The following is a 21,210-nucleotide window of genomic DNA, read 5'->3' as shown; positions in this document are numbered from 1 at the left end:
GTTAAAAAAAGCAATAGTATCTGACTTTTTGTGCCAGTGTTGACATTGTAAGTTATAGTGTCAAGAGACCATTTATTTCCATATAAAATAAATTTACAAAACTGACCTAGAAAATACAGTAAATGTAATGTCCCAATGGCAAATTATATAATTATTATTTCATGAAGGCGTATGGGTGGAGCAGAGGTATAGCTGTAGGAAATAAACCTCGATTTTAAGCCAGTGGATATTACTTATAGAGCTGAGCCCTTTTTGAGGAGAAGCCAAATCTGCAGCTACTCAAGAATTTCCCAGCATTTTATGGAACCCAAAGGTTCATTACTGTGTTCACAAGAGCCCTCCACTGGTCCCTATCCTGAGCCAGATTAATCAAATCCATACCATCCCATTCTATCTCTCTAAGATCCACCTACACCTTGGTCATCCCAGTGGCCTCTTTCCTTCTGGCTTTCCCACCAATATCCTATATGCATTGCTCTCCTCCACCATTTGTTGATATTACCCTTTCAAAATATTTTGTATGGGCATTGCCTCGTTGCTTACTACGTGTTTTTCTAAGTAACGACCGTAACGACACTTCATCCACGATAATTTCAGAGGCGAAACCTGTTCCCTTTGGTTAGGTTAACCGTTTCATGTGAACCATGGTAGGTATTTAAGTACTCTGTGGCGCTCTGTGGTAAACTCAACGCTTTCAACCAATAGGAAAATTGTACGTTGTGGCCATTTTGAGATATAAAGGCTAGTGGATGTTAGTGATGTCTGTTATGCGTTTAATTAATAAAATTTAAAAGTAATGGCAATAATAGGCTGAAAAGGTGTAGAAATAACATTTTGCAGGTAAGTGTGAATGATAGTATTATATGGACACATGTTTTAAAGGCCTTCAATTAAGTGTATTTCTGTTGAAAGAAATGATTATAAAGTAGCTGGTATGGTGATTTTCGGGATCATTGCCACGTGGTTAAGGAGAGGACGAAGCTCGACAGATTTAGTGCAGGTTAGTCATTTTTAGTCTTGGCACGTGTGCAATGATACACTTGCGTATTTTCCGAATAATAATGTCCATAAACTAATTAATATGACTTTGCACTGTAGTGGCATACACTTTGTTGGTATGTAAGGGGTGGGCCATAAAAACCGGCCCCCGCACTGCGACCTTCAATGATTTATTGGGTTTATTGTGTTACCTTGGATTAGCCGATTTGGGGCCCAGAGCAAAGTTTGAAAACTCCCGGAAAAATCTGGAAACTTGGTGCGGGGTTCAACCTACGTGACTATATTCCCCATATAGGAAACAACAAAGGGTAGAAACCACAAATCTGATACTTTCCCCCTCCCATTGGTTTCTGAAGGTCAAAAATAGCGTTTTTCCCTAAATCGATAGGTAAGCTTCAAGCTTAATTACACCTAATGAAAGTGAGTTGAGTAAAATCTTGTAATGATATGATTTGTTGTCCATATCATGAGGAACAAATTGGTTTTTCATTGGAGTCCCTAGCTTCAATAGTTATCGAGATACAGAAGATAACGCAAACCTCCATTTGAGCCGAAAACTCGTTTTTTCGCATTATAAAAACAGCTGTACCGGGAGAACCGAGCAGATCACAATTTTTTAAACATTTTTTTGAGGTGTGAAAATATGTAGAAATAAGTGTACAAATTTTTATTATTTTTTTTTTAAATTGTGAGCGACCTTTCTGGATGATTTCACATGGAATGACCCCTGCGTAACACCTCCCCCAATGCTTCCAGAATGGAGTCTTCTTCAGTAAGCTTATCCTCAGGATATGTTTCCTTGAAGATAGCTACCTTTATATTGGTCAGAGCCTCCTTGTAAGTCCCTGGGCCTTTTCAGAGCTCTGGCCATTTCCGTAGGGGTACTGCCCTCCAACCTTGGCCTCTTAGGGGTTTCAGTGGGGGTTTCTTGCTGTTTGGGCGCGCCTAATTTTCCTGGTTGTTGACTGCCCCCAGTTCCTGCTTTGCTTGTCCCAACTCTTGCCTTTTTTAATTTCTGTCTTGTGCATCCAGATAATGCCTTCTTCACTAGGTGGAGTCCACGTACTCCAGAGACTAGGTGTCCCAGTCCTTCTCCTGCTGCAATGTGCTAGAAGTACTAGCCCCCGCAGTGGTATGTCAGTACTACTGACTCCCAAGAGAGTAGTTTCTGGTTTTACCTCAGGCAGGTTTTGAACCACTGGTTCATCCCTGCCTTTGGCTGAAATTTCAACAGCAGGTTCGCTGGTTGCAGTTGGGCCCCTTATGGTTCACCAGAGCTTCCAGCCTTCTGCTGAAGCATTTCTCGTAGGGATCCCCTTGGGGAGGGGTCCATCTTCTGTTTAAGGTCCTTTGGTCCCACGAGTCATAGGGATTTAAAAGGTCACCACCCGCAGCACGCCATACAGGTGGAAGGCATAAATACAACGGGGTGCTGCCTAGTGCCACGAGGGGATCGTTCAAGACACTGGCTAATTACCACCCCAGTGCCATGCAGCCCTCAGCACGATGCCTCACACCTTGGCTTAGGTGGTTTGGTCCTGTTATGAATAAGACCCTCACAAGCCTCCAGGACCTAGAGTGCCTGTTCGGGGGGAGAGGGGTATCCCAGATGATCAATAGGAGTGTGATACCAGCTAGACATGAGGTTGTGACCAGGGAAACGTGCATGAGAGAGTTGCCCCCTGGGGCTGGCCTATAAGCTCCCCCATTACCACCCCTCCACATGGGTTGGTGAAACCAATATGAAGACAAGGCATGCAGTGAACTAGTTTAACGTTAATCGAATAAGCACCTGAAGATGACACTTTTGTGCCGAAACATGTAGTGCGGGAGAAAGGAGTGAGGTAGATAAGTGTATGCACTAAAAGACGGTGAAATAAATCATGGACTTAAATCAGTGCAACAGGACACTAAAATATAACATGGTGAAACCATTTTAGTGTGTTGAGCCTGAAGGCTTGCAGCACCTTATCGTTACTCTAGGGAGACAGATCAGGTAGCTGAAGCTACCCCCATACGAGTGCTCTCCCGCATTCGTCCTGGGTAGACCGTAGTGATACCCAAGAGTCATGCCGCTTCATGAGAGGCTCCGGTCATAATGCCATTGCCCTTTATGGGAACTTAGTTGCCAGTCCTGGTAGGTCATACTAATCCAGACCCCGAGACTGTTGTTGCCTAGCGGGACCACAAGGAGGTGTCTCAAAGCTGTGTCCCAATGCATACCTGGTCCATGATGCATCCCCACCAAAGACACCCGTAGTTCGGCCATCGTCATTGAGGATGGCATCATGACTACCTGTATCATAAGGTCACAGTTACTCGCGCCCATTTTGTTGGTAGATCTATAGCTATTGCCAGTATAATTTGAAGCCAGCTCTTCAGTATTATATGTGTTTGCTGGTGGAGTGGCAACTAGAGTCAATATTTTAGAAAACTTTTGGAGGTAACTCGCCCTTTAATATCCTCATAAGCTAACCAAATCTGGCCTTATTTCTAAGGAAAATGCTCCGAAAGGGGCATTTACAGGTGATCAAAGTGATTAAAAAATTACCCTCATAAAGAGAGACGGGTAATGACTTAAGCCATGACACAGTAATCAGAACTTAGTCTGGTGTTCAGTATGAACTTGAAAACTTGGTGGTCATTAAGCTTGTTAGAGCTTGATTTCATTCTTATAGAATCCAAACATAACTATATTCTTAAAATATCATCATTGGATTCTGTCCTGGATCAGTTCAGTGTAGTCATCACATTTACATCTGACTTCTTGAAGGTCCATTTTGATATTATGTGCCCATCAATGCCCAAGTCTCCAATGGGGATTTTTCCTTGAGGTTTTATACTCATTTCTCCAGTGATCTCATAGTCCATGGCTTAGCCATTGCAGTGGTATTGGTTAAAGTACACACTGTTAAGTACAGAAAGATAAAATTCATGAGGTGACATTGTTTGGAGTGAATACTCATCACTTGGTACTGATTATGACCACTTCTGCGCCTAAGAATTTTCATCTTGTGATTTGCCCTGCCTTAATGTGTTGACCCTATATTGAAACCTGTCTTAAAAGAATAATTGATGCAAAATTTAATGAAGGAAAATGGATATATGTAACATTTCCAAATTCATTCTGTTAACAGATTTGACATGAAAATGAATGTCAGTAGGCATCCTTTAAGCACACGGCCCTCTACTTTCATTCATTCTCTGCTGATAGTGGTCACACTATCTTGGCTATAGAGCCATCATCTACTATGAAGACAGTCAGTCAGACAGTTGGGTCAAGATGAGAGAAGTCTGACTAATGAGATTTAGAGTAAATTGTCATTTTATCCTCTCTTCAAAGGATGTTCAGAAAATCCTGGTCTGTCTTTTCCTTTTCTTATACATATGTACAGTATGTTTCTTTTTATGAATAAGTGGCCACATTAATTTTGATACATTTTGGAGCTGAATGTTGTGGTTGAATGTGTACTAATCTTGATCCATATTCAGTACATCCCAGGTTAAAATATCTATTCAGAGACCAGTGCAGTCTGAGATTTTTCCATTTTTCCCCCCCTCAGTCCCACAGGCAGTGCCATGATAGTAACTTCAGATCTCCCCTTGACGACTTCTTTCCATGTCCTTTCAGTTCACTTTTAACCAGTCATCATATCATTCAAAAGTACATAAGCTTATAAATTGAGAACGAAGAATAGTAAAAGTACTTTTCATGTTACATGCTATGTATGGTTTGTCTTGTATGCAGTAAGCAGATAGTAACCAGTTGTATTAGAGTTTACATTCATGTAATTGTTACTGTCTGTTGAAAAGCCTATATAGGCATCAGTGAAGAAACTGTTGTTCCAAATAATGGAAGTTACATCAGATTTGGACAAGAAAGGAGCACCCAGAAAGTCAACCGTCCCATCAGTATGTACCATATATGGGGAGCCCATGTACAAGAGTCAGTAAATAGATCACAAATGAGATGTAAAACTTATGATATTTGAACCTGAAAAAAAAATATCTTGACATATCCTCCACCAACACTGATACACTTGTCCCATCGCTTTACCAGTGCGTTGCCCCCCCCCTCCCCACCTGAATGTTGTCTCAGCCATTTCCGTGCCTCCATTTTAACCTCTTTGTCATCAGCAGAATGTTTGCCACCAAGGTGGTTATTAGGGGACCAGACAGGTGGAAGTCACTAGAGGCCAAGTCCGGACTGTGAGGTGGATGTTCAGGAGGTTTCCACTGTATTTCTTGAATTAGTTTTAGGTTGCTCATGCTGTGTGGGATCTGGCATTGTCATGATGAATCAGTACCCCTGTTGCCAGTTGGCCTGAATGTTTTCTGTGAATTTCATCCCTAATCTTCAGCAGAACTTCACATTTTCACCATGTATTCTGAAAATGGGCTAGCAGTACTGCCTGAGAATCCCAAAACACAGTAAGCATAACCTTCCCATCCCACCTCATGGCGTTACCTTAATCTTTTTGGCTGAAGGTGAACTGGGATGTTTCCTTCGCATTGAAGCACACTTTGATTTGGATTGGTAGTGATACACCTATGATTTTCCCCAGTAACAATCCTGTTAAGCACATATTATCCTTTATCTGCATACCGTAAGAGATGTTGCAAGGACACCCATTCGGTTCATTTTTCTTGATCCTTAAGTTCTTTTGGCACCCACCATGAGCACACTTCTCAGAACTTAAAATGATCATGCATTATGCTGTGGGAACACCATAGTGCAGTTGCTGCATTGTCTATTGTTATCCTCGTGGTCAGGCATCATCTACAATTTTTAACATCACTGAGAGTATTGTGAGAGAGTAGTGAACCGTTTTATGTGACAGACACTTCCCACTGTAAACAGGAAAAAATTCTTTAGGAATAACCTTTGCATAGAGTCCTTTTGCTCACAAAAAAGGTACAACAGAACGCTCTTCTTCAGTAGGATGCTTCTCAAGCACGGTGACCATTTTGATTACTGAAACCAGCCTCTGAACATGCACATGCACATCTGCTACCTGGACTGTGCTGTTGCTCAGTGATACACATAACAAAATATGTTACATCCATTACAGCTTCTTCCATTTGTGGCCTGTTTACTGATTCCCTTGTAAAGATATGCATCATGCCAGCCTGCTCTTATAGGGTAGGTTTGTGTTTTTTTGGAAATTCAGAATTACACCCTACTTGAATTTTCATACTGATTCCATAATATACCTCCAGAAAGGAAGTGCATTTAATGTGTTTATTTGTTCCCTGAACAAAGGGCAGCAAATGGATTATAATTTATGATTGTGTATGGTTTTATGTCATCATTATTATTTGCTGACAGCCCTGGAGGTATATCGGGGAAGAAATTGCTGTTCTCAGTGTCGAGTTTCTGAGTTAGCAGTGGCCCGTAGTAGCTTCCTCTCCGTCCGCCCCCATCAGCTGTGCACCATTATGTGAAGCCTTTGTTTGAAAGGTAAGCATTGCATAGAATACATGTCATCATATGGATGGAAGGTCATACTTTTTTTTTATTTATTTTCAGAATGATAGAGGAAAAGGTTCTTGGTACAGTATGTGATCCCCTGTCATGAGTGATAGAATATCACTATTTTGGTAAATAACACAATGGCAAAAAGAGTAACATTATTAAATAGCACCAAATATAACAATTGAAAGAAATTAAGTCATGAAATAATCTGATATAGGTTACTGGAACTAACCTGGACCTCATGTTGTGATGTCTGGCAACAGTATGATCATACAGTGGAACTCATACTTGATTAATCTCTGGGTAAATGGCTTTTCTTGCATTGAATTGAGATTGTTCATGTTGTGATGTCTGGAAGTTACTGGAACTAACCTGGACTTCATGTTGTGATGTCTGGCAACAGTATGATCATACAGTGGAACTCATACTTGATTAATCTCTGGGTAAATGGCTTTTCTTGCATTGAATTGAGATTGTTCCTAAATGGAAGTAATGGGAAATGACATAAGTGTGACATCGCCCACCAAAAATTATGGTTATGCAGGGTGTAAACACTGATTGTTGTTTTGGCCACTGTCCAACTATGTTGTGGTGTGAGTTCTGGAAGGTCAGAAATTTCTGACACTCATTGTAGGTTATTCAGTAAATTTAAATACATTAAACATAGGAAAGTAATGTGTTTATGTTGTGCTTTGTCTGGGACCAGGAAAAAAGTTATTATGTGGTTTGTTGCTGAGAAGTTCAAGCTCAGAGGACCATCTTGAATTTGTATGCCAATTTGATAACACTTAAATGGCTTTGATGTCAACCCCATGAAGCCCTCTCTCCCGAACACAATACGGAGCCAAATAATGTCAAGATGGATTCTGTTATTGCAAAGCTTGTACTATCCCTGCACCATTTGGTTAAAGTTTAGTAACTTATCATTTAATGGTAAACATGTATTTTGTTTAGGATCTCTAAAAAGCACCCAGCTTTGACTGGTGCTGCCATCTGTACATGATATTCTTAATTATATCAGTTCCAGTTTTAAATTGAAATTGAATCTACCTCAGTGTTATGTACCATGACCCTTCAGTACTGTGAGTTATAACTGATGTTACATTTCAAGAAGTTAATGTGTTGCCATGTACATAGCAAAACACTGTAGTCAGTGGATTAAAATTGTCAGTTGTCTGAGGCTTGTAATTGAAACTTTGTTGTCTATCAGTCCTGGAGAGATGCCAATGAAGAAACTGCCATGACAGGTGAACAGTCACCCCATGAGGTCTGTCACACTGCATACGAATCAGTTAAGACCTCTTCAGCTTCAGAGTAAGGCAGCAGCAGGCCATCCACACATCCAGCTGCAGAGGAAGTATGAGCAGTTGCTGCACTGAAGGTAATACTGATTTGATTATTAGACTGTTCAACAATGTTTTAACAACTTCACAGAAATAGAACAGGGGTACACGGTAGCATAGTTGGTTGAGGCACTATGCTACAAGCCGGCAGGTCACGGGTTCAAGTCCCGATGAGGTAATTTGATTTTTTTCAATTGACCTAATCGTTCTGGCCGCACTATGGCCCTGGGGTCGACTCAGCCTCTATCAGAAATGATTACCAGGAATATTCTTGGGGGGTATAGGGCGGCCGGCGCATAGGGCTGACAATCTTGCTGCCATCTATGAGCCGATTGTCTAGAAAATGTGGGAACCTCAACCATGTGGGCCTCCATGGCCTGTTACAGGAATAGCTTTACTTTACTTTTTTACTTACAGAAATGGAACATCATATGATAATGGTGGCTTGAATGGCGGATGAAAATTAGGTAGTTATGGCTGATTTTTCAGTGCTGTCCATCGTGTGCTATGGGGAATAGAGGAAATTGGACAACCTCAGGGTAGTGTCTCTCAGCTGAGGCTTGAATTCACGTCTGCAGGATATGAAGCAGGAGTGCCAGTCACTTGACCATAATATACAGTTCATGTTTATTTTTAAAGTACTCATATAATCAAGTCAGCTTTAGGTTACACACAGTGCAATGAGTTAAAATGTTTCTGGTAGCCGGTGTAAGGTTTACTAATTTTAGACTTTCACATTGGTTAATTAAAGGTAAAGCTGGCCTTGTGCTTAATCAATTAAGCATTATGCCACAAAGACATCGGGGAGTGGAAGTATAGCTGCACCATAATTGACCTCTGCACTAAATAGAAGTGAGTGGTCAGCTTCATGCCCTGGCTGTTTTGCCTCTGATGAAAGAACCTCTTGTACCCATTGGATAGGAGGCTGGGTGAGCCCCAGAGCCTGTTTGGATACTTAATTATTCATGTTAATTCTATTCTTGGGTTGTTACACTTTATTTTATGTGGGAAATGTTGATGTTTTTGAGGTGTATGCTGACATCATCTTCATGATTGACCCTGAAGGTGGAAGCAGTATGTATGTAAGTTCTCAAAAATGTGTCACAATTTAGAAATGCGATAAAATATTCATCTCTTTGCACCTCCTTCATATATTTCTATTGAAGAGTACTATCTTTTGGGACCTGGCACCATGTAATCTGGTGGAATTTACTGAAGTTTCAGAGGAACATACTGCCTCCATCTTCATGGTCAAAAAGTATGCCAAGCAAAGAAGCTAGTAGCAAGCAGAAGGAAGGTGGAGGCAGTGTGTTGCTTTTGGGTGTTTGTAAACATTAGAAAATGTTACTCTTCTTATTGTTGTGGGAACTTCAAGTTTTGCCAAAGGGTTCTTATGTCTATAGGGAATTTTCTAGTTCTGAAGGCAGGCCTCTATTTAAGGGTCACATTTTTTACAGTTGAAATAATTCAACTCTACATTTATAGATAAATTCTATATTTTAATTGTGGAAAATTATATTTATTTCACACTGAACTGAACTGAAAATGCATTAATTCTAACTATCTGAATTTATATTGTGAACATATCTATCAGTACTTCCAGGCTGTGCCACAACATAGATGGTTAGTTAGTGGCTTCTCGCTGTGGTTACCTGGATTTGATTCGGTCAGATCATGTGAGATTTGTAGTGGACAAAGTGGCACTGGTGTGGGTTCTCTCAGACTACTTCAGTTTTCCCTGCCATTTCTCATTCTACCAACTGCTGCATATTCAGTAATCATTCTGTCATGTGACACTATATAGTCTTGATATTCAGTGTCATTAAATAAGAAGCTAAAGAAAAATCAGAGCTTGTAGCACTGTATTCTCACAAGTTGCACTTCACGACAAATTGCCATGGGAGCAGTTATTATGTTTTTTGTTAGGGGCATGCAGTAGCGTAGTTGGTTGAAGCACTATGCTACAAGCCGGAAGGTCACAGGTTTGATTTCCAATGAGGTTGCCGGATTTTTTTTTCAGTTCACCTAATCCTTCCAGCTGCACCATTGCCCTGGAGTTGACTCAGCCTCTGACACTGATGAGTCCTTCAGCTTCAGATCAAGGAAGGAGCTACCTATAAAGTTCCTCTTCCCCACTGCACAGGAACACTTGGAAGAATTTCTTTTATTAAAGGTTTGTGTCATTTTAAGTGTTAATTATGAGAACGCTGTTTGGAAATGCAAAATCACAAACCCACCACACCACTGGGGCATGCAATAGTGTAGTTGGTTGAGGCACTATGCTAGAAGCTGGAAGGTCGCAGGTTAAATTTCTGATGACTTAATACTTCCAGCCACGCTATGGCTCTGGGGTCAACTCAGCCTCTAACAGAAATGAGCACTAGGAATCTTCCTGGGGAGTAAAGAGCAGCTGGCACATAAGGCTGACAATCTTACTGCCATCTTTGAGCAGACTGTCTAGAAAATGTGGGAGCCTTGACATCTCACAAGTGTATGGGCCTCCATGGCCTGTTACAGGGATAGCTTTACCTTTACCTTTTATCACACCATCAACATACGGCATGAAGTAGAGTTGTTCTTGAGAAACTGATAAATAGCTCCTTGATTAATCAGGAAATTCCCTATATTTTATGAAACCGAAAGTTCATTACCATGTACAAATACCCTGCCACTGGTTTCTGTTCTGAGCTAGATGAATCCATTTTTATTGCTGTATTACCTCAAATATAAGATGCATCTCAATTTTTCAATGGGAAAACATTTGTAAAATGTACATTTTATATTGGAAGTATTGTGGCATTATCCTCTTCCCTATACCTGGCTCTCCCAAGTGACCTTTTTTAGTTTTCAGAACAAAACTTTGTATGCATTTCGCTTCTGTCCAACAAATATTATACACCCACCTCATTTCATTGGCCTAATTATATCTGGGAGTGAATACATATTATGAAGCTCCTTATGCAGTTTTCTCCAGCTTCATCACTTTATTCTGGGGCCAAACTCTCTCAGCCTATTTTCTTCCCTTAATATAAGTTTCATAGCCATATAAACCTCAGGCAAAATTATAGTTTTCTTTATTAACATCATTACAGTGAAACTCCTATGAAGTAAATCCTTAAAGCAAGGAATGGTAAATAGGGGATTCCACTGTATATGTATTGAGTTTGTAAGGTGTTGCATAGTCATTTGTTTACGGACCCTTGGAAAGGCATCAGTGATGAAGGATGTAGTAATTGAACAGAGGCCCAGCTGCCTGGCACATTCTCCCCAATGCACATCATCCATGAGGAGTTAATGTACGTGTCAAATCAGATGCTAATTATGGCATGTTTGACAGTTCATCCTGAAGTTGATATAGTCAGATGAAACAGCTCAGTTCAAAATGTGTGCAATTTACATCATTTGTGCCCATATGTTTTCATGGAGTGCTTAGAAGCAGGAACACCATTCATTACTTTAAGTCATGCTGATGGTTATAGAGCATTCACAAATTATCACGAACAGTAATACTAATGAAACTAAATGGGACACATCAGCTGTTGGTCTCCGCTGATGATGTGAATCTACTCGGTGATAATGTAGACACCAGAAATAAAAACACACAAACTTTAATTGATGCAAGTAAAGAGGTTGGTCTAGAAGTAAACACAGAGAAAACTAAGTATATGTTACTGTCTCATCACCAAAATGCAGGGCAAAATCATGACATAAAGATAGGAAACAGATGCTTTGAAAATGTGGCACAGTTCAGATATTTGGGAATGATAACAGATCGAAACCTGATTCAAGAGGAAATTAAGAGGTGATTGAACTCGGGTAATGCTTGCTGTCATTCAGTCCAGAACCTTATGTCTTCTCGTGTGTTGTCCAAAAACATAAAAATTAGAATATACAAAACTATAATTTTGCCTGTGGTTCTGTATGGGTGTGAAACTTCATCTCTGACATTAAGGGAGGAACATAGACTGAGGGTGTTTGAGAACAGGGTGTTGAGAATATTTGGACCGAAGAGAGATGAAGTGACAGGAGATTAGAGAAAACTGCATAATGAGGAGCTTCATAACTTGTACTCTTCTCCAAGTATAATTAGAATGATCAAGTCAAGGAGGAAGTGGGCAGGTCATGTAGCATGAATGAGGGAGACGAATGCATATAGGATATAGGAAAGATACCACAGGGTAGACCAAGGTGTAGGTGGGTGGATAATATTAGAATGGATCTTAGAGAGAGAGGATGGATTGGATAGATCTGGCTTAGGATAGGGACCAGTGGAGGGCTCATGTGAACATGGTAATGAACCTTTGGGTTCCATAAAATGCTGGAAAATTCTTGAGTAGCTGCAGAATTGGCAGCTCCTCCAGAAGGGCTCAGCTCCATGAGTAAGTAATACTAATAGGATTTGGAAACTGTAAGGCATTATATAATTGTCACTCTTTATTGACAGACGTGGCATCTGTGAAGAAAGAGCTGTTCCCAGTGATGGCTGTCATTGGTCTGAGAGTGAGCAGGTACCATTCATCGCTTGAACTGAATACTGTTACAGAGGAGCCCCAGTACTAAACATATGTCACATCATCATCATAGGTGAGAACCCCAGAGATTACTGCAAGATATCTGATCAGATCAACATGGCAGAGGGCTTCCTGTAAAGTCTGAGCACCTCTGCAGTAGGGACCCAAAGAGGTCCATGTAGGAATCTGAGCTAGTTAGTAGCATTGGGTGGGGCCTTTGTGGGATCCTGGTGCTGCTGCTTCACAGATGTTTTCAAAGAGAGTAGTAGCACTGTACCTCGAGGACAGTGATGACTACAGGGGGAAAAGATGTTAGGACAATTGCACATAAAGAAAGGCAAGATGAGAGCAGTGGGGAGATTTGGCTGACACCATGTCTTGATAGTGCACAGTTGTATTTTCCTTTACTTCTGTTCATACAGTGAAATCCTGATTTAATGAATGTCTGGGGAATGGCTTTTCTTACATTAAATCAAGGTTTTCACCAGAAAAATCATATCAAGAAATCTTGTAAGGTTTAATATGAGACAATTTTTTTTTACACAGTATCAAATTTCCATGACAATGACATGGGTTGTCCAGGAACAGTTTCTGGCAGAGCCAGACCACAAGAACAGTAAACTGAAATTCACTAACATCGGAGGGTGATGCAGTGGTGTTATTGGGATTTGGTTATGACCAGAAGAAAATACTTGCTAAGTGCAGCATTTCACTGTATGTGTTAAGCTGTAGCCTGGAAAAGGCTTAGTGAGTGACATTTTAAGAACGTACATGGCCTCCATCTTTCATGCTGAAGATGGAGGCAGTACAGTACCATATATCAGAGATGTGGTTTTCAATTCATAGTGTGCCAGTAGTAGATCTGTCTTGCCTTGTCTTTGTGGATGTGCTGGATGATGATAGGATATGGAGTTCAGTTTAGCAATGGGGGCTCTGAACAGGTTACAGGAGATAGGTGAAGACTTCAGTTTTGTCCTAGAATTTAGGTAATTAAAATAAGTTTGTTGCTTTCATTTATGCAGTAATTAAAACTATTGTTATCTTCTGACATTCTCATTGACAAATTTATTCTTGTTTTGATGTCAATACAGATGGTTTTGAACCTGAAACCTTGTGAACACTGGGCTGCAGTGTTAACCTCTATGCCAACCGGTCTCAGTAGTCAGTGTTATTAGAGCCCGTACTTGAATTGTGGTTCTGCTGTAGTAGAGGGAGCCACATGGCCTTGGCTATGTCCTGTTTTCTTCTTTGTGGATCATCTCCGCTTTATCCCACTGTATTCTGCGGGGTAAAGCAGAGATAGTCCAACTCTGTTTCCATAGTGATGCTGTTTTCTTCTTTGTGGATTGTCTCTGCTTTATCCTGTTGTATTCTGTGCAGACCACAGAATACAATGGGATAAAGCAGAGATAATCCACAAAGAAGAAAACAGGATGACTTGGAAAAGAGCTGGTACTTACGAACCGCTAGGCAACGAAGCCCATGTGGCTCCTGCTGCTAAAAGAGAACCACAATTTAAGTATGGCTCGTAACAACACTGACTGATGAGCTGCCCTGCTGGTCTAGAGGTTAGCACAGCAGCCCAGTGTTCACAAGGTTTCCGGTTCAAAACCAGCTGTATTGATTTTTTTTTTTTCAGATAATGAATATTAACAGATTTTTGTTTTTATTTGCAGGAGGACTATGAGAATTATTAGAGCATCGATGCTGCAGAGGATATGTACTGGGTGCCAGCAAAAAATGGTGCGTTTCGAGATAGTGCGCAACAAGAACTTCAACTCTCATCAGCAATAAAACAAATCAACATAACCACTTTATTCACAAACAATTGCTACACTAAATTATAACTGTTAATTTCTCTTTGATTTGTGTATACACAATGTGTTGAAGCAAAGAATTCATGTAAATATATCACAACTTTGTAATTCCAAAATGTATTCCTTTAATTACACATGCAAGGAGGAAGTCAAAGAGAACTTACTGCATATTTGTTCAATATGCTGCTGTTGAAATTTGAAGTCCAGTGTGCGCACTATCTCGAAACGTGCCATTTTTCATTGCGCCTCTGCACATATCCTCTCCAATGCGTAGCTGTCCGTACTTCCCACTGTGCTCTCCCCAACCTGCAAAGAGACAAAACAAAATTAGAATAATATATTTTTAGCAGCAACTTGTATCCCCCATCTTGAGTGACCTGCACTCACTGAGTACAGAACCCTCAAGATGGGGGATACACTCCTTAACACAAAAATAAAAACATTAATAATACACATTTTGTCTTCATTTACAAGAACAAATCCCAAGCTTCTGTACTGCAGATTTTAAAGGGTTCTGACAATGGTGGATAACAGAATTACTGGGTTTTTGGACTTTTTCCATCATCTGGAATTCTAGGAAATAGAAAACACGATGTTTCTGTCTTCAGGCGAGGAAGGAAGACATCTACTCAATTGGGCCTCTTAGAAAGAGCTAAACAGATCCGGTTTCCAAAACTTAAAGGTCCAAAAACCCAGCAATTCTCTGTCTTCTGCATGGCAGATATGATGGTTTTCGAACACTGAAATGCTTCTAGCATTTAATGTAAGCCAAAATTTACTTACTGGCTATACTGAGAGATTTCTCCTCAGACGTGCATGCATCATAATGCAGAGAACTTATTTCCGTAGCTTCCAGCCATAGGACACGCCCATTTCACATGGCGTTTAACAATTTTTTTAATCTGTACTTTAGTCCAAAATTAAATATATGCCAAACAAATGAGCGAAATAATTATAATGTACAGTATAGTTTAGGCAACAACAATACACAACTTTTCATTCAGCTCTCCTGACAGATTTCATCTTTATGACATGCTGTCCTCTCTCTATCTCTGAGGTAGATTTGTGCATATCAGTGTTTACTCCTGACCAAATGTGTAAGTATGGGTTACACTATGCCTGCTTCCCATTCAAAAGGGCCTAGGTTCAACTCTTAGCCCGCACATTATCTATCCCAGCCTATTCAGTTAAGAAGGTGTTAAAGGCTCCAGGCCCTAGTGCAGCTGGAAGAATTAGGTAAATTGAAAAAATCCAGTGATCTCATTGAGAATCGAACCTATGACATTCTGGATTGTAGCACAGTGCTACTACATGTGTCCCTAGCATCTAAGGGTGAAAAACATGCAAAAGCAAGTGACTAGCCCATTTTGAGGGACCATCCTGGCTTTAACCTGGCGCGACTGAGGAAAAAAACGCTGAAAATTAGAATTACTGAATACGAGTGAAGTGATTCTGCCTGAGCCAACTTGCATGGTGAAACTATACTGTCGGAGCTAATCACATTGTTGAACAAAGCATTAAAAAAATATAAAAATCCACTATAGTCTACATAAAGGCCAGTCCTTTCTAAAAAAAATGTAACCTGTTTTAGTAACATCGTTAGAGCACAGCCACAGAATATCTGAACACAAATGTTCCGAAATGATTTAAATATTAGGCAACAAGTACAATTAGTGTTTAATATTCAGATTAATTTCATACCATAATTCTGTACAAACTTGCATCCAGGAATCCTAGAGGCCCCCAGTTCGTCGTCATGTATTCACTGTGTCTGCAGTCAATCTGTGAACAAGTCAAGTACATGCCTGTGATGTCAGAATGAAACATAGGCTGACCAGTGTGGCCCAGTAAGCACACATACAGCAAAGTCCCATAACTAGGGAAGACGGGTTTCAGCCTGACAGAAAAAGGGGGACTGATCTGGTATACAGATGGTTCCAAGACAAATAAGGGCACTGGAGCTAGTGTGTACTGCCATGGCACAAGGAGGAAACTTAGTTTCCGCCTTGGGCGGTACACGACAGTATTCCAGGCAGAAGTATATGCCATTAAAACATGTATTATGGAGAATTTAGATAGGAACTATAGAAATACATTCTATCTGACAGCCAAGCTGCAATTAAAGCACTTGACAAACACCAGATCAATTCAAAATTGGTCTGGGATTGCCACCAAACCCTCATGGAACTGGCCAAACATAACAGGGTACAACTGATATGGGTGCCGGGGCATGAGGGTATTGCTGGAAATGAAGCAGCAGACCAATTAGCTAAAATTGGAGCTGAACATCCGTTCATAGGACCTGAACCAGGCTGTGGCATCTCTCTAGGAGTTGCCAAACAGGCAATCAAAGGGACTCATACAAGGACCTTCTGCTAAAAGAGCGAAGGAACTGTTGAAGCTCAACAGGAACCAGCTACGATGGGTGGTAGGCACTGTCACCTCAAAGGACACCTGTTCAAACTGGGACTGAGTGACAGTCCCACCTGTGAGAGGTGTCAGATAGAAAATGAAACAGCCACTCATGTCCTGTGTAAATGTGAGGCTCTAGCTTATTTAAGATTACATCAGTACTTTATGGAACCAGGTGACTATTTTGACACCCCCACGTCCAAAATCCTGCGCTTCATCCGAAGCGCGGGGTTGCTGAGGGAATAATTAAAAAAGGGGAAGCACAATAGACCTAAGGTCGCGGTGCAAGGGCTGAGAAGGCCTACCCCTTATACATTCTATTCTATTCCCATAACTAACTTCATGGAGCTGAGCCCTTCTTGAGAAGCTGCCAGTTGTTCAGCTATTCAAGAACTTCCCAGTATTTTATGGAACCCAAAGTTTCACTACCATGTTCACAAGGCCCCTCCACTGGTCCCTAGCCATAGTCAGATCAGGCCAGACCATATTACCCCATTCTATCTCTCTAATATAATTTTAATATCATTCACCCACCTATATCTTGGTCTTCCTAGTGGTCTCTTTCCTTCTGGATTTCCCATCAATATTGTATATACATTCGTCTTTGCCCCCAACTGTGCTACATGCCCTGCCCACCTCATCCTCCTTGACTTGATCCTTCCAATTATACTTGGAGAAGAATACAAGTTACGAGGCTCCTCATTATGCAGCTTTCTTCCATCTCCCATCACTTCATTTCTCTTCGGTCCAATTATTCTCCTCAACACCCTGTTCTCGAACACCTCAGTGTTCACACCCATACAGAACCACTGGCAAAATTACAGTTCTGTATATTTTAATTTTTACCTTTTTAGACAGCAGGTGGGAAGACAAAAGGTTCTAGACTGAATGGTAGCAAGCATTACCCAAATTCTGCCTCTTAATTTCCTCCTAAATCAAATTTTGATTTGTTACTACTGTTCCCAAATATTTTAACTGTGCCACATTTTCAAAACATCTGTTACCTGCCTTTATATCATGATTTTGCCCTGCATTCTGGTGATGGAGACAGCAACATAGACTTAGTTTTTTCTGCATTTATGTCTAGACCAATCTCCTTACTAATGTCAACTGAAATGTTTGTATTTTTCTTTATGGTATCAATGTTAACTCCCAGCAGATTCACATCATCAGCACACACCAGCAGCTGATGTGTCCCATTTAAATGACCCCCCCCCCCACCTGGTTTTCCTGGACCTTCCTAATAGTACATTCTAAAGCAAAGTTGAAAAGCAGTGGTGATAAAGCATCTCCTTGTTTTAGATCATTTTGGATAGGAAAATAAGAGACAAATGTTTACCTACATGGACTTTAATATATGTTTCGTTTAAAGGCATTTTAATCAGTCTAACCAGTTTTATGGGTACCCAAAACTAAGAGAATATTGTACAATACTTCCCTCCTAACTGAAACATAGGCTTTTTTGAAGCCTATAGCTGATGGACTGTCTCACTGTACTCCCATTTTTTCTTTAGCATCTGACAAGTGAAAAAATCTGATCAATAGTTGATTTGATCTGTTACATGAAACCCACACTGATGATCCCCAATAATTTCATCTATATATTGAATTAACCTTGAGAGAAGGATATTGGATAAAATTTTGTATGAAGCTGATAGCAGTGATATCCCACAATAATTACTATAGTCAGTCTTATCAGCCTTCTTGTGAGTTGATACAATAGACTCCCGATTCCAAATAGAATGAATTTACGGAACTCAGACCATAATGTTTCACATCCTGCCCGAATCAGTCCTGCCAGAATTTGATTGCTACCTAGCAATTTATACACCCTTTCAACTTTGCAATAGCAATTTCACCCTCAAAAGGACTAGGATCAGGCACTAATGGCTCAGCTGTATGGATTTCTGTCTGCCTAACATCACTGACCCTGTGAATATTCAGTAACTGAGAGTAGTTCTGCCATTTATTCAAAATGTTGTGTAAATCTGCAAGCAGATCACCATTCTCATCCTCTGTGTTGGTAACCCCTCTTAAATTCATTTATTCCTCTATGTCGTGAACAAGACCTCGAGGGGGTAAGTTTGCGACATCACCTTATTACTATCTCATGTAACTATAACATAAATATTGGACAAGATGTTTCAATGTCGCTCTTTTAGTGTTATCATTCTCACTAGAATGTAGAACTGTCTGTCTCTCCATCCGGGTTAACCACTATCTTCTGTTGGCGCACACTGCCCACTCTGAACACAAAACTTTCTTCTCTCTGCACTCACAGTACACTGCTTGTCACACACACACTGCCACACAAACTCCCCTATTGGTCCTCAGTTTCTGTCTGCCCCCCCCCCCCACAGGCTTCTGTTTGTATACACTGGGTGGTGCATGATTTGCGTGGCGCTGAGTCAACGATTCTCAACACCATACAGGTCTCTAATAGGCGCAAGCACAGCGACCAGATATGGGTTGGACAACCTAGGGGTCAGAGTTCAAGTCCCAGTAGGGTCAAGAATTTTTCCTCCATGTCATCCATACTAGCTCTGGGGTCCAACCAACCTCCTTGCCAATGGGTACTGGGGGCGCTTTCCCCAGGGGTAAAGCTGACCTCTCACCTCCAACTAGTGCTGGGGTCAAGAAAATGTGGATTTATATATGGACTCTCCCATATGCCTCCATGGTGTAGTGCTTAATTAGTTAAGCACAGGGACAACTTTACCTTTTACAGGTCTCTAATGTTCTTGTGCTTACTGTTCATTGCAAGCTCATCAATTCTGTCTTTCATACATTCGCTCTTTTTGTTCCTAAAGTGCCTGCTGGCTTCATGTCTTGTATTGTTCAGATTATCCCCATTTATTTCACTTTGAACCTGTAACCATGTCTTATGCTTCTTCAATTCATAATAACTCTCTTCTGCTGAAATTTTGATATTCTCTCTAATAGTTTCCCAAGCTTAATTAATATCAAAGTCATTGTCCAAGTTTTCCAAAGCTGTGAACCTACCTGATATTTCAACAAGATACTACTTTAATTTCCTGAGATAGAACCTCTCCGTATGAAATCTATGCACTGTTTGCTTACTCACTGCTAGTCTCTCCTTAACTTTTGCCACCACCAGATAATGACCAGTATCACAATCTGCTGTCCTGAACAATCAGACATCAAGTACACTTGAATGCAGTCCCCTATCTATCAAAATATGGTCAATTGCATTGTGACTCTTTCCTTCAGGAGATGTCCAAGTAAATTTATCAATGTTATGATGTGGGAACATTGTACTTTCGACAGTCAGATTTTTGGATGTGCAAAGTTTATTAGTCCATTATTACTAATTCCGTGCAACTCTAATTCCCAATATCCGGTTTGAAAATGTCTTCCCTACCTACTTCAGCATTAAAATCTCCCAACAAAATGTTCATATGGTATTTAGGGAATTTATTGAATACACATTTTGATTCCTCATAGAAGCTGTTGTTCACGTCATTAATTTTATACTCTGCTGGGTCATGAATGTTCAAAACAATATCACACCAGCGACCTCTTATCATTATGTACGACATCCTATCACTAATAAACTCTACCCTCTTAACTACTGATCTGATTCTCTTATGTTTGAAAAAACCTGTACCTAATTCATGATTCTCATTCCTCTTTTCATAGAAAAATGTCTATATTCACCTGCTGATTCGGTGCCACCTCTGTCCCATCTGACCTGTACTTCCACTAAATTTAACTTATATATTTATTTCCCCACTGTCATGACAGAACCTGACCCATACAAATCCCATATTAGAATATATTTTCCTGGTCCCAGTCAAAGCCCAATATAAACAGTGTCCAGTAAACTCCTGTTATCCAGTCCCCAAGCATCCAGAACTCCCACCTGAATAATTTTAAAATAGAATTTACCTTTTATATACGTTGTTTCAAGAACAAAGCTGGGACATGCCTATATTCACCCACAACATAGTAGTTCTCCCTCATGTATGGGCCATTACAATCATACTGATGCATGCAGATTAATAGTATTTGTGAGTGCAGAACAATATATACAAAATCGTTCACCACCCATCAATTCGCTCTGTCTCCTAAGTTGTCACCCACACACGAACTAATGTGAAAATGTAAATATTAAAGGACTGAAAAAGGGTGAAAATTGCAAGAAAACTGAATCTTGTGTTTTCCTCATGCAACTGGCACACCCCCGTTTCCCGTACATACTGGATAACAGAGCCTGCCATATTATTCTTCTGTACTTCGTGTATTTCAATTTAGTGGACTGGGGCTTGCCGAAAATCATTACTGCACAACTGTTCTCCTTTGTAAACTTGTTTTCTGCCTATAATACCAATAATTTAAATTTTTAATGACACTAAATCACATTTAATTCACTAAAATGTTCATTAAATGTTTCAAATGTTGTTAAAATATACGTAGTACATTCAGTGTTTTTGCTACATGTTTCAGCTACAGGGGGCCATCTTCAGGTAGCAGAATTTTCTGAGGTATCTACTGCACTGTGCACTTGGTCAAATAGTACTCTTTAACCCTTCAGTACCGGGGGCGTTTAAACCGTTTTTCCACTCCAATGCCGGCGGCTATTTAAATAATTAAATCGGAGAACGCAGCACTTAACTTAATGCCTAATAAAT

General features: G+C 40.4%; 2 long non-coding RNA genes across 4 annotated transcripts in view; one reads left to right on the top strand and one right to left on the bottom strand.

Annotated features, from left to right (window-relative positions):
• The first annotated feature begins 706 nt into the window (after positions 1–706).
• On the top strand, positions 707–14,599 carry LOC111863298. Its single transcript, XR_002842572.2, has 6 exons — positions 707–840; positions 6,329–6,460; positions 7,686–7,856; positions 9,839–9,991; positions 12,263–12,402; positions 14,006–14,599. It is a non-coding gene; the product is annotated as an uncharacterized LOC111863298 (long non-coding RNA).
• LOC111863297 overlaps positions 14,366–21,210 on the bottom strand; it is a 13,221-nt gene continuing 6,376 nt past the window's right edge. For all 3 annotated transcript variants that reach the window (XR_002842571.2, XR_004512886.1, XR_004512887.1), the window contains exons 5-6: positions 15,848–15,928; positions 14,366–14,452 (exon numbers count right to left, since the gene is read on the bottom strand). This is a non-coding gene — a long non-coding RNA (uncharacterized LOC111863297). The remainder of the gene's footprint in view (positions 14,453–15,847; positions 15,929–21,210) is intronic.

The sequence above is a fragment of the Cryptotermes secundus genome, unplaced genomic scaffold (genome assembly GCF_002891405.2).
Source record: "Cryptotermes secundus unplaced genomic scaffold, Csec_1.0 scaffold9, whole genome shotgun sequence".
In the NCBI taxonomy this organism is placed as follows: domain Eukaryota; kingdom Metazoa; phylum Arthropoda; class Insecta; order Blattodea; family Kalotermitidae; genus Cryptotermes; species Cryptotermes secundus.
The sequence above is the reverse complement of the archived record's forward strand: the minus strand, read 5'-3'. Positions and strand labels throughout refer to the sequence as shown.